The 11,311-nt window shown below is 42.0% G+C and overlaps 2 long non-coding RNA genes across 4 annotated transcripts; both read left to right on the top strand.

Annotated features, from left to right (window-relative positions):
* The first annotated feature begins 307 nt into the window (after positions 1-307).
* Positions 308-10,967, top strand: LOC309380706. 2 transcript variants are annotated; one of them, XR_014173057.1, is made up of 2 exons: positions 308-663; positions 9,746-10,967. It is a non-coding gene; the product is annotated as an uncharacterized lncRNA (long non-coding RNA). The 2 variants fall into 2 exon arrangements; XR_014173058.1 differs by lacking the exon at positions 308-663 and adding an exon at positions 6,487-6,630.
* On the top strand, positions 1,807-6,406 carry LOC309380720. 2 transcript variants are annotated; one of them, XR_014173071.1, is made up of 2 exons: positions 1,807-2,303; positions 5,965-6,406. It is a non-coding gene; the product is annotated as an uncharacterized lncRNA (long non-coding RNA). The 2 variants fall into 2 exon arrangements; XR_014173072.1 differs by having other exon boundaries at positions 1,807-2,654.
* Positions 10,968-11,311: the final 344 nt, after the last annotated feature.

The raw sequence follows: 11,311 nt of genomic DNA, 5'->3' as shown, positions 1-11,311 counted from the left end.
CGAGCCAATAGGGAGACCGGGATGCAGCCCGAGAAGCTGCGAAAGACAAGGAGCTGAAAGGAGTCGCGCAGGCTCCGCTAGGCCGCCTTCTCGTGTCTAAGACAAGACCCTCCCCGTCCTGGAAGTTATCTGTCTTTCCCAGCAAAACACTAGGAAAATGTACAGTGGTACCTCGGGTTACAGACGCTTCAGGTTACAGACTCCGCTAACCCAGAAATAGTGCTTCAGGTTAAGAACTTTGCTTCAGGATGAGAACATAAATTGTGCTCCGGTGGCGCAGCAGCAGTGGGAGGTCCCATTAGCTAAAGTGGTGCTTCAGGTTAAGAACAGTTTCAGGTTAAGAACGGACCTCCGGGACGAATTAAGTACTTAACCCGAGGTATCACTGTATTGGGGGGAGGGGTGACTACTAATTTCAATACCATACCTGGACAGTCAGTATTTATTTGAAGATTTGTAGGACTCGACTAAACAACAACAATAAACAGGTAAACTTAGCCCATATGATATGACCCCCACTGTATCATGTATCATGTTTTCATTGGGGTTGGGGGGCACCTGGCATCAGAGAATTTGGATTTAAAGAATGAGAGTATAGCAATAACACCCGAGATTCGCACGCGAATTATGGGAGCAAGTGACAGAATCAAGGCAATTCCGCAGGTAATATTCATGCCTTAAATATTCTGACCCTATTCGGGCCCTATTCACTGTATTCGCCTGCAAGCAATCGCGAAATGGGGAAGGGCCTCGCTGCAAAGCCCCAGCGTCTGGCCTGTCCTTTTTATTCCGTGTATCGCCTGCTGCCACGAATTTGATGGCCAAGCTCTGTAATGCAAGGAGCCTTCTTTACCCTTGGAGGCTCCCTGCAAAACCTAAAGCCCCGAATGTGCGGCGGGTGACCTCGGACCGCTCGCCTATAAGTAGCCTAATCTACCTTGCAGGGCTGTCATGAGTATAACACTAGGAGTGAGAGAAGCACGTACACGAACACCAGGCGCTCAGAGGAAAGACGGGATGGAAATATAGTGAATGATATTTCTGACCAGTTGTAAACAAGTTCAACCCTAAACGCAAATGCACGTCATTTGCGAAGCCGCAACGCCCCAGTTCTGTTCTCTCTGCTCCTCTTTCGGTACCGTTTACGCAAATCATCTTGATCATCTCTGCACACGTGAATACTTCCCATCCATTGTATGCTTACACAGGATTTTCACTAGTTTGTTTGTTTGTTTGTTTATAAATAAATAAAGCTTGGCAATGAAGAGTATGTTTCTGGTTTCCCAGCAGCTCCTTTGGCCCGTCAGTTATTTTGGGACTACAATTCCCATCATCCCTGTTAGCTAGGGATGCTGGGAGTTGTAGTCCCAAAACAGCTGGAGGACCAAGTTTGGCCAGGCCTGCTTCAGGGAATGCAGGGCGCTCCTCCCACAACCTTCTTTGTAATACAGTATACTGTTTCCGCACTCAGGCACGCCCTGCCGTGGATGCGCACCTCCCTCGAGTGTATATCTGAAGAGGAGGGCTAATAAAAGTCCAGAGAATCAACTGCTCTGCTTCTCCTGCAAAATCCCTACCTATCCAACGCCTAGAAGAAGAAAACGACAGCCGCGCTCTAAGGAGGAACTGCCTGGACTGAATCTGGGAGGAGCAGGAAGAGCGCAAGACCCGCGCAGAGCCAGGAGGAGGCTTCGCCCCTTCCTGCCTCCCAGCGCCTGCAGGAGCCTCGCCCCTTCCCTGGCTTCCCCCACGCCGACACAGCAAGCCGCATGAACGGAAGCAGCTTGGCTGCCCCTCCAGCTGGGCTTGCTGCTGACGGCATGCCCCTTCTGCAAGCAACTTTGCAAGTATACAGTACTGTAGAGTCACCATTGCTCATAGTACTGGACACCGACGACAGCAACTCTTTATTACGGCCGTAGACCAGCATAAACTGGACAACGAGATCCCACCATAGCTGGCAACTTTTCCCTTTTCTTTCGAGGAATCCTATTCGGAATAAGGGAATTTCCCTTTAAAAAGGGGAAACGTTGACAGCTATGGATCCCACCGGTCACCATAAAATGGGGTGGGGTCTTTACAGTCACTGACTTGATCGCGCGTGCAAGCAAGCTGTCTCTCACGAACAATGCACCAGCCCTCACGCCTCACTTGAACTACCCCTCCGCCCGAGGCCCAATCTTAAACGACGGGCTCTTTTAGTAACTGGGAGCTGCCTTGCAAACGGGTGGTGGTGCAGGGGAAGAAAGGTGATGTGGGTTTGCTGTTCGTGAAGAACGGCTTTCGTGGTTTATATCTCAAAGGTAAAAGATCAGAAAAGGTGTGAATTTGGAAAGCAGCAGAGGAGTGTTTTTTTAGAAGCAAACGTTTTAGAAGACGTTTTTGGAGCAAACGTCTTGGGCTTTGCAGTGCTGAGTTCGAATGCTGGTAGTGCTAAAGAATTTGCTGAGTAGACTGCCATTGTATTCAATAAGAATACCCTATTGTGTTGAGTGGACATGGTTAAGGAAGAATGTGCTGCACCTCCATGGTGCCTGATGTGAGTTCTGTTGAAGAAACTTGGCTTGTGGAGCTCTCACTGGCTCTCCATAGTCAGAAGAATAATAGACATGATGAGCTTTACAGACAGTTTTGTGATACTTTTCCTTTTAAAGGTACGAAAGAGTGCCTGGCTCAATATGACTCTTGCAGGATCCTTTGCTTGGCTTGGCACGGATAGTATTTAAGCCTTTTGCAGCTCAGTGTGGCTGGGGAAATTTCTAGGAGTGGCTGGAAGCTTTCCAATAATACAGGGTGAGTCTTAAAGAGGCCCCAGTGGAACATGTGTACTCTGTATCCACGGGGTCTCTTTTAACGGATTCACCCTGCATAAGAAGTTATTACTTCCCAGTGGCTATTTTATAGAGATGGGAATTTAGTGGTGTGGATATGGTCCCTACACGGAATTTGAGAAGATATCAGGCTTAAATGTTTGGATATTGGTAGGCCATGTGAGTTCAATGGTTTTGAGAGTTTTTCTAAAAAGCTGGAGCAAAGTATTTTGGGAGCAGCTCATGCTATTTCTAGATGGAAGGAGGTGGGAAGAAACTGGAATATGACGGCATGGTGGACAGATGAATGCAGTAGGGTCATTTGGGAGCGTAATGCAACTTCTGGGAAGGTTAGATGTACCTTGGTTGGGGAAATTTATTGGAGAACAAATACTGTTAAGCTATAATTAAAAGGGTACTTAGGCGGGCTAAAAGAAATATGTGAAGGCAATGTTGTGGAAACATTTCAGTAGTTACACCAGTAGCATTGATATAAAGACAGATAAGGAAAATGAATGCTATCTGGAGGAATATTCCAGCTTTGCTTATTGAGAATCATACGTGCCCTTCTTAACTCTCATCTCATTTGTAAGCTACTTATGCAGCCACACCAGTTTCCTTAGATGCCTCCTACTTTTCTTTTCAATTTAAAATGATATTTATTAAAATTTCCAATAGAAGCATACAAATACCAATACAGACAACAACAATAAAAACAAAACAAACAAAAACAAAACAACAGGTATAACTTCGAATCTTATTTTCTCAACCTATTTTCCCCGACTTCCTCATACCTCCCCGTTTTGTATTCTAATTTCATTATCCAATCAGCAAATCCATTCCCTTATTTCCCAGGAGTTTTTTGCTAATTCCATTCCTTTTCTTAATCAAGGTCTCTGAAAACCACATTATTTTTAAACCCCTGTCTATCTAGCATTCATTAATCTTATAGTATTTATTAAGATAGTCTTTAAATTTCTTCCAATCTTCTTCCACTGTTTCCTTCTCCTGGTCGCAGATTCTGCCCGTCATCTCCGCCAGTCCCATATAGTCTGTCATTTTCATCTGCCATTCTTCCAAAGTGGGTAGATCTGGTGTCTTCCAATACTTTGCAATAAGGATCTTTGCTGCTGTTGTGGCATACAAAAACAAAATTCTATCCTTCTTTAACACCACATGGCTAACCATACCCAGGAGAAAGGCCTCTGGTTTCTTCAAGAAGGTATATTTAAATACCTTTTTCATTTCATTATATATCATTTCCTAGAAAGCCTTGATCCTTGGGCATGTCCACCAGAGGTGAAAGAATGTACCTTCATTTTCTTTACATTTCCAACATGTATTATCTGATAAGTGGTAAATTTTTGCAAGCTTGACTGGGGTCATGTACCACCTATATATCATTTTCATAATATTCTCTCTCAAGGCATTACATGCCGTAAATTTCATACCGGTGGTCCACAACCTTTCCCAGTCCGCAAACATAATGTTATGACCAATATCTTGCGCCCACTTAATCATAGCTGATTTAACCATTTCCTCTTGCGTATTCCATTTCAACAGCAAGTTATACATTTTTGCTGTTAAGCTATAATACTGTTAAGCTATAATTAAAAGGGTACTTAGGCGGGCTAAAAGAAATATGTGAAGGCAATGTTGTGGAAACATTTCAGTAGTTACACCAGTAGCATTGATATAAAGACAGATAAGGAAAATGAATGCTATCTGGAGGAATATTCCAGCTTTGCTTAGTGAGAATCATACGTGCCCTTCTTAACTCTCATCTTATGCAGCCACACCAGTTTCCTTAGATGCCTCCTACTTTTCTTTCTTGTTGTAATTGTGTTTGGGGCTTCAATATTTCTCCTTTTAGAAACACTTATCCATCTTGGACTCCCTTCTCTGTATTTTTGACCATGGGATCTCATCCAGTAGCTTTTTCAGTTTTTTTTAAGTGGCCTTCTTAAAGTCCAGAGTGCCTGTCTGACTACACTCAGCTTTCCCTTTCCTCTGTATCATGAAACCCAGAAAGAACTGGTCACTTCCTGCCAAGTTTCCCAGTACTTCCACTTTGTTGATCAATTCCTCCCTGTTAGCGAGGACGAGGTCTAGGATAGATGATCCCCTTGTTTCTTCCACCTTCTGGGATATGAAATTGTCAGCAAGGCTGTGAAGAAATTTGTCAGACCTTACATTCTTGGCAGAGTTTGAGTTCCAGCAGATATCAGGGAAATTGAAGTCTCCTATAGCTCCCCTTTTTTGTGTTTGGTAATCCGCTCTAGGAAGGCATCATCCAAGTCTTTTGCCTGGCTTGGTGGTCTATAGCAGACCCCACAGTAAGGTCACTGTTGTTTCTTTCTTCTACAATTTTACCCATATACTCTCAGTCTGCTTTCCATGATCCAGGTCATGGATTCCTTCACAAATTTACACATCCTATACGTATAATGCTGCTACTCCTCCCTTCCTGTTTGGTCTATTCCTTTTAAATAGGTTAAACCCCTCAACTCCTGCATTCTAGTCATGGGTCTCATCTCACCAGGTTTCAGTAATGCCTACCAGGACATATTTGCCACTCTGAATTAAAAGTTCCAATTCGTCTTGCTTGTTACCCGTATTCTGTGTGGATTTGTGTAGAGAAAACTGAAACCACGAGTTGTTCCCTCCAGCTGCTTCCTCCTTGTAGTTTCCTACGAGATGTCAGAAGCCAGTTAAAAAATTACATAAGCCAGTTACAAAAAACAATCCAGCTTTGCTTTTGTTTACAGCCTTTATGTTGTTTAAAAGTATGTGTAAAATAGTTTCCCACAAAGTCCAGTGACCAACACAATAACAGTGCAATACTACACTTTTACTTGGGAGTATGTCCCACTGTGTTAAAGGCTCTTACTCCAGGGGGGGGGGTAGCAGTCCCAAACCCAGCTTGGCAACAGCGGATTGTAACACAGTGGTGTAGCCACAGTCATATCCACAGCCCCATTGCTCCCACTGGCTGGGATAGCTAAAGACCTGATGCTGGCGTAGCAATCAGGTCCACATCAGAGCCAACGCCATCATTTGATGCCAGTGAGGCCAGTCCAAGATCCAGTCAATCCTAGACTGATTCAGTCCCTCTATGACCCGAAAATGGCTCATTTTGGATTTTTTTTTCCAGGAATCCCAATGGTGGATCTTTTGCATACCTGCACTTCAGGTAGAATGAAGACCACACCAGAAGAGTGACACCAGTGTCATGTTGTGGAGGCCAGCAGAGCTGGTGTGGTCTGGCTGGAGGAAGACTTCTGCTCCATACATGCCCCATAACCCCCTATTTTGGGGTTAGCTTGCAGGGTACATGTGCCTAGAATCGCACTGGTTGATTCCTTGGAAAAGCTGAAGCTCATTACGTTAGATGGCTTGAAAACAGTGAGCAAAAGAGAACAGAACTTGATAAAGTAGGGCTGATAATGTAGTAGAAAGAGTTGTGTAGAGGAATATTCTGAAATATTATCGTAAACAGTTCGTGTAAACTTTAACAGCAATGAATAAAAAATTGAAATAATGTATGTATAAAATTATCCCGTTATTTACCTTTGTCAATAAAAGAAGCAAGTCCATTTGTCCTGTTTTCTTTCTTGAGAGATTACTACAGACTTGTAAAAAACTTGCTATTTTTTCCATTTCCATTTAAGCAGTGAAGATGATTTGGATCAACAATGGATAAAAAAGCACTCCCTCTTCCATATTGTTGTTCAATAAAATTCAGAAATAAGAGTTCATCTTGCGTAGGAGAAGATCAGATTCTGGATAATTGCAAACATTAGATCTTGGTTGTTTTCAGGTAGGAAGGCATCTTGCTGTCAAGTTTCCTGTCAACTGAAGTGAACTGGAATTGTTCAGATATATTATAAATCTCGGCAGCATTGCTGTTGGCATGCAAATGATGAGAAAAGCTCTTTGTTTGCTTTTTATATCAACTGCTTTTATATTATACTTGTCATTGTTTGTGGAGGGGACAGATTGAAGGGTCAGAGTGAGAACACCTTCTGATGGAAAAACAAAGAATGGCCAGAATGAAAATGTGTCAGACAATCAAAACAACTTTACTTAACTATTCCTATTAGTTTCTACAGAGCACGAATAGGCACCATGCTTTTTGAATCAAATGGACAGCAATAGCTTTTCCCAAATTATTCACAAATGAACAACTCTAATTATACACACATCGTAATGAGTTTTTCCAACGCTAGCTGTTTACTTCTCTGGTAACTGCTGCATTTTTAGAACACAAAGCAGTGGATTTTCAATAATGATGCAGTATTTAACTATTTAGCCTGTCACAAAACAAGAGTGGGGCATGGAAACAAGGTTGACAACTTTATACTGATTTTACCTTGTTTTTCTATTTATTGGTTTTTGTAGGCACTTAGAGAGTTCATTGATTCAGCATTTTGTAAGCCATTCTAAATTAACAAAATCATTTTTTAAAATTAAAAAAAACACAGGAAGGGGCAAAAAACAAACCCAATTGTGTTGCAGTGTCAAAGTGCCACGAAATGCATCTATTTCGGGACTCTGGTGGTAGCCTTTCCTTCAGACGAGGATAATGAGCTACTGACACATAATACATTGTTTCTCTGGAGTTAGACCATTAGCTCTTTGAGCTCAGTATTGTCTACACAGGCTGGTAATGCTCCTCTAATGTTTCAGGCAATGCTAGGGAGTGAACATGAGACATTCTGAATGCAAAGCATGTGCTTTACTGAGCTCCAGTCCTTTACCTCTTACAGGACTGTTGACAGCTATGTGCCACCAAGATGGGAGTCTCTGGGGCTCTTGCACACAGTCCTCTGACGCAGGGGCCTAGACTGTATACTTCAGATCAAGGGATGTCCCACCAGAGCCAAGAAGATGCCAGTCTAGCTAACAAGCAAGTATTGGAGGAAAGAAGGCATTCTGCCAAAAAAGGGTTAACACTTGCCATGTTTAAGACTAGGTTTTTTAACCCAAAAAATTGGTTTAAAATTGGGGCTCGTCTTATACACGGGTAGTGCTGAGGAGGTGTTTTCTTAATTTGGAGTCCCCGAAAATGGGGGGAATCTTATATATGGGGGCGTCTTATACATGGAAAAATACGGTATTTTGTTGCTGTCCAGAAACACTCCTAATGAGCCATGTGGGGCAGATTTCAAACTGACTGTTTAGTAGAAATAAGACCTATAAGGGAGGAAGAATTCACTACCCTACAAAAACAGCTGGTGGGTGTAACAATTCTTCCAATGCCACGGGGCCTGATGCCCTTGGGGTGTCCCCCAGAAAGCTCCTTCTTTTGTGCTATGCCTAGAAGCGCAACTCAATAGTCTGGTTTTCCTCTAGGCTCTTTCACAGCACCTTTCCTTTTTAAGTCTGCTTTCAAAGAGAAATTTGTTTGCTATTTCATCCAGTGTTCTTCCAAAAGCCAGCTGGCGCTGAATGCTAAATGGCAAAGGAACAAAGGCACAACTTCCAAAAGTATTTGGAAATGTTCTGGGAGCTGCTGAAGCTGTTCTTTATAGCTTTTTATCCGGAGGCCTGTTGGCTGTTGCTAGATGGTCATGTCCTTCATGAAAAAGATTCTCACAAAGCCTGCAGATCTTTATTTTTAACGCCTACCCAAACAATTATTTAAGTCCATTAGCAGTAGCATTTGGCTTAACCTACAATTGCCCGGCCACATAGTTGTATTATACTCTTTATCACTTATATAGTGTCGTAATTGGAATGTGGCAAGGAGATGTACATAAAAGGCATAGGATAACACCTATGATACTACAGTCCTGCTGCTTTTATAAAACAAAGACTGATAGCCAACTAAGTCACGTTCTGAGTAGACCCATTAAAATCAATGGACAAATTACTTTAGTCCACTGATTTCAAAAGGTCTACTCTGAGTATGACTAGCATTGGATATCACCCCAACACCCCAAAATAGTTTGCCTTTTTTTAACTACATTGCTAGTTAATCTCAGTAAATAGGCCAGTAGGAAAAGACAGGGACTCTCAATCTCACCTCCTTTTCTCTCAAACACACTTTAAAGCAAACAACTCGTAAAACGAGATACAGATCTGCAAGTAGCAAAAGTAACTGTTCTCTCAGTTAAAACGCGCTAGCCAAAAAGTTTCACAATGCTTCAGTAAAGAAAACAAGGATGATGTAACAACCTTTTCACCCAGCTAGGCCTTGTTATTTGCAAATTAACAGGTAGGTATTTAACAGATGGGTATTTAATTAATATGGAGATACATTTAGTATTTTTCAGCACCTGGATATATTCATTTTTTATTTTTGAAATTTATATATAATATTTCTGTTTGATAGGGGCTCCCTGTGTAGTTCATGGTTTAAACTAAATATAGTATTAAAAGCCAGGTTCAACAATAAACTCTGTTAAAGATAGGGGTTGGTTACTATAGTTAAAGGATTAGAGTTTTAGAATAGTTTTCTTAAAATCATTTTTGGAACAAGAAACATGTTTCCATTTATTAGCCAAACTACTCACTTCTTGTATTCATCCATTAGATTTATACATTTCAGGACTCTGTAGTATCTGTAGTAAATTATTTCACTTGTGATTGGTATATTTACATATTCTTGCATAGTCTTGCATAATAGGCTCTAGAACATATTACACATGTAATAAAAAGAAAATTAAAAATAAGAAAATTTAAGCTTTCTGGCAAATGGGCCCAAATCGGTTATACATGCAGGAGAATATACCCCGGTAGGCTCTTGTTTACTTGAGAAAACTGAAGAGCTGAGCAATTGTGAATAGAAAAATACACAACTGAATGAGAAGGGGTAAGGGCACAGGAAAATCACCACGAGAAAGCATTATTTCACAGCAAAAGAAAAGCATTGTTTTTATATTATTGTTTCCAACAGTTTAATTAATTATTTTGGTGTGGTTTTTTTCAAGACTACACATAGAAGCACCCCCTCCTCCCCACTGATCAACTCAAATGAAAGATTGTGGAAGGGCCATATGTTCTACATGCTAAGGTAAACACTCCAAACATCTCCCCCTGCAAAGAAGCAATAACTATGCTCTGGACTGACCCAGTCAACCCCCTCCAGCAAGTTTTTATCAGCCTTGATGGGCAGTCATCCAGAGGGCATATGGTTGGGCAATAACCTCCAAGCAATCACAGTTCAGCATGAAGGCAAGTGATTATGTCCTCAAGATTCTGAGGGTTCCGACACTTCTGGCCAAATATCAATAGCTTCAGTAGAGGGTGCAGAGGTGACGAAGCCTTCTTTGCTGCTGTCAGTGCTACAAGATAGGCATGATTACCGTAAGTGCTGGCAACCATGTTTGGTCATCTTCACTACGAGATTTCCACTATTTGTGCTGCCGTTACCGTCATACCTGCTTCATAGTCTGAAGCTTCCAGAGAACTCAACATGCCATGTTGGGCTCAGCATTGGAGAAGGTCCCTTATTGGTGATTCCATAGCAGGGGCGCTATATAGGCGGGCCAATGGTCCCCTAAAATTTTCAAGGAGGGGATCCGGACCCCCTCAATATTCCACAATCTGTGGTGGGCCTCCCTGGGTGTCCCCACAGCTGAGATGGGGCCCAAAGGCCCTACCCACAGTGGGCCTCCCAGCCTCCCCCTGATACGTGATGTCACACGTGCGCTGGGCTCCCCCACAGTTGGGTGGAACCTAGCACCTGCGTTCCATAGTGACATCAGGTTCTCAGCAGAAGCACTGACTATGACAAACATCCCCCCCCCCCGAGCATGCAGGAATCCTTCCTATTCCATTAGTCTCTGGGGGTGGACGATCCTGACCTAGGCAGGCCTGTACCCCTGCAGGTGGAATCTGCTGTTGTCAATCTAACCAGTAAACAACCAAATCAAAGGCATCTCTGGCTAGATGTATTGGGCCTATAATGTGTTTGGACAGCTCCATGAAGTCCTAAGCAAGCCTATTTGCAGTAGCAACCTGGCATCCCCCTCAGCAGTTATGGATGGTCCATACAATTTGTTTATATGTTTAGTGTAATATGTATATTTTGATACTAAGGAGGCTTCATAAAGTGTTTTTTGTCTTATGTCTTAATGCCTTTGAAGAAGAGAAGATGCCAAAATGCACCAGGGTGACTATTTTGTGAAATAAAATTTGTTTTAAGCATAATGTAAAGGGTTCGGTTTCTCTTCTTTTTGACTTCCAGGTTCTCTAATGAACACATGTTAATTGTATGAGATGTGTTCCACATGACTTCTAGGGAATAGAGTTGTATGTAACATGACAGGTTTAAAAACAAAAGCAAATAATTATTACCATAAGGATAGAATATTTTTATTGGCCCCTTGCCTGCTCTGGGAGTAATTAATCTCTTGTCAGGACTCAAGCCTGCAGTGATTCCACATTTTTAATAATATATGGTATTTATTTACATATTTAGATACTATTTTTCAATATGAGTCTTTATAATACAATTTACAGTATCTTAATATGTACAGATATGATTTAAAATG

The sequence above is a fragment of the Podarcis melisellensis genome (assembly GCF_964234715.1).
Source record: "Podarcis melisellensis genome assembly, chromosome: 11".
Lineage (NCBI taxonomy): Eukaryota > Metazoa > Chordata > Lepidosauria > Squamata > Lacertidae > Podarcis > Podarcis melisellensis.
This window is presented reverse-complemented; position numbering and strand designations above follow the sequence as displayed.